Below are 2,873 nucleotides of genomic sequence, written 5' to 3'. Positions count from 1 at the left end.
ACCCCTTGGTCTACAATGAATTTAGCATGTTTTCTATGAAAAAGTACATTATTTGTCTTCACAAGATAATCAGATGATCTGATCGTTGCATACAGTGAATAAAACAAACTCCAGTGGATTCTCAATGTGATGAATAGTGAATTCTATTTGAGAGAAGCACAGCATCGGCTCGGCTATGTGGCCTTCAGTATCTGGGCCGAGCCAGCAGGGCCTACTATCTGCGACAGCCCCACTTTACAGCTAGCCTCTGTGTCCTGGTATCCCGACAAATTTCTGAAAAATCTTTGAATGGCCTAGTTTGCAACACGTATCCCAAAAAATGGCCCAGCTGATGCAATGTCCAAACATTTGCTTTAATGCATCAGTCCCACACAAAGTACACAGTTGCAGGGTTTATGGGTAGCCGGCCGCAGGGTGCCCAATTTTTGAGTTTTGAGAATCTGCTCATCATCCTATTCTAATATGATATGATAACCATGCTGTACTCTGGACTGAGGAGCTTCATGCTTTAGCCTCACCTAAAAGTAACCAAACGTGATAAATCGTTGAGCTTTGCACTTGCAGCTTTCCAATAGTATTGATGATGTGTGTGTTGTGATGCAATGCAATGCCCTATACACAGCAGGTAGTCACTACATCTGGTCCACTAATCTACTGTACAGTACAGCTGCAAAGAGATACTGTAGATTTCTATCAATGGCTCTGCTACAGCCTGTACAATGGTAATTCATTCATCATCTGCTATCGACTTGACCACATGTTTCCACTACAGGCTCCTCTAAGACTAGCTCTGATTTCAGGGCAAACATGAAGTATAGCTTGCTTCAAAGTAAACCTAACAGTTGCCTGTAGTAGTGATCCAAGGCTGTTATTGAGGACCTGCTAGAAAAATAACCTATTCTTATATGGGGTTTAAAACTGACTAGACACTGACAGCATGTAGTTTAACCACACAGCACACCATGTCCTGGTCTCATAACGCACTGCATGCCTTCAAGCTGAGACCAGATATCATTCAGGTTACAATAATGCTACAAGCCGATCTCCGCAAAAACATTCACTAAACTGCAAGCTTGTCCATGCCCATTTTTCTTGCTGCACTTGAAGTACTACAAAGAAGGTTTCGGATTTCACAAAGCATGATTTCCACTGGGTTGAGGGCAAGGAGGTTCTATGAGGGCTACCATCCCCCATGACTGCAAACCAGGCTGGCTGGAATACGACCCCAGCCCCATCCTCTCTCGGAGGCAAGTCGATGCATTCTTAACGTTAGTGGGAAAATTAAATCACGGCATGCCAGCGCTATCGCTTCGCTTATGTTCATCATATTGTACGAAACTGAAACTCCCCCTATCCACACCGATTGATAGAATATACCCTGCATATTACAAGATGTTAGATTTTACTCAAATAATAATTTACGAGGTACTGCAAAGATTTGCCCCCAGTCTCTCACCCACATGATGTTCTCCAGACTGAAATGTCAATATGCGGCTGCTGGAGCAATGCAGATGATGTGGACAATCCATCCAAAAGCTTCCTTCAAGCTGTCAATTTGCCAATTTAGACAGCACGTTTCCTCATACATGTGCATAGCGTTAGTACTTTTAAAAGCATTATTACACACATTATTACTATATTTTTACACGTTGCGGGTCCTCCTAACGTTGTCAACATTAATTTGCCACCACATCTGTCACCGGTGTCCTGGGGCAGTGTTAAAGTACCACGAACGAACGTAACTAGTCAGCTAGCTCGAGTTTGTAAAAGATGGTGACAGTTTGCTGTTACTTGCCGCTGTAGTAGTGAGATGCAATAGCGTGGTGTGGTGGAGTGAGTCTCATTTTCCAGTGCATACAAATTCAAGTCGTTAGTGGCAGACGTGTACAATGTTTTACTGAATTACCTGATGCGTTTGTTCAACTCCTCTTATTTTCTTTCCATTCCTATTGTGTTGTGGAGCATGCCACCGCGTCCAAGAATCTGTCAAATCTCCGGCTTGGGTCCATATTAGTGCTGTCACAGTCGCTGATAACCTCTGTTAAAATGAGTAGAGTCCTGCTGGAAGAGGCAGCAGTGGAGGGGGGGGGGTCACAGCACTATTTTCCAAAGGGATCCTCTGGGTATAAATGAGAGATATGGACAGTAAAACTGGTCCCAGTTAAGTTGACGACAGGTCCCGTGACAAAGAAATGTCCACCAGTTTTGCCCATACGCGGGAAAACCTACTTTTCCACAGTAAACGAATATGAAATGGCGGTGATTCGCAGGAAATTGTCCCTATTATAACAGTGATAGTGGTACGTACCACACTCTATTGTTGGGGCGCGAGAGCGTCCAGTGCAACTGCTCCAGAAGGAGGAGGATGGAAAACGTGTGCGCCCGTATGATTGGCTAGTTACCTCAACCCGTCATGCTGTGCTGTCCAATCGATGCCAGGTACGGTGCTAGTAATTTATTTATCCCAGCCCTCACTGTACATATCAAGTCACATTTTATTACAGCATTCATCGATCTCTCAGCACACGAATATTGATTTTATTCAATGGTATATTTTAATATATTGTCGTTTAAGCAATAAACAAGAACTAATATTCAACTTTACATCTCTGCCCTTTTGACAGCACCTAAAGCACACTCGATCTTCAGTAGTCCAATGTTCGCCCTTCTAATTGATGATATGATGTTTATGACCCAAATAACGCATAACAAACGACCCAAATCTTTAGAAATTACTCTCTCTCTCTCTCTCTCTCTCTCTCTCTCTCTCTCTCTCTCTCTCTCTCTCTCTCTCTCTCTCTCTCTCCGTCCCTCTCTCTCTTTTACTACGGATGTCCCGCCTTCCTGCTTCCGGTGAATACACAACATCCAAG

At 43.6% G+C, this 2,873-nt stretch overlaps 1 protein-coding gene across 3 annotated transcripts in view; it reads right to left on the bottom strand.

Annotated features, from left to right (window-relative positions):
* wasf1 (WASP family member 1) overlaps positions 1-2,031 on the bottom strand; it is an 87,683-nt gene extending 85,652 nt beyond the window's left edge. For all 3 annotated transcript variants that reach the window (XM_083643235.1, XM_083643237.1, XM_083643236.1), the window contains exon 1: positions 1,907-2,031. The gene's annotated coding sequence lies outside the window, so the exon portion shown is untranslated. The remainder of the gene's footprint in view (positions 1-1,906) is intronic.
* Between the last annotated feature and the right edge of the window lie 842 nt (positions 2,032-2,873).

Source organism: Poromitra crassiceps (assembly GCF_964638095.1).
Source record: "Poromitra crassiceps genome assembly, chromosome: 9".
Lineage (NCBI taxonomy): Eukaryota > Metazoa > Chordata > Actinopteri > Beryciformes > Melamphaidae > Poromitra > Poromitra crassiceps.
This window is presented reverse-complemented; position numbering and strand designations above follow the sequence as displayed.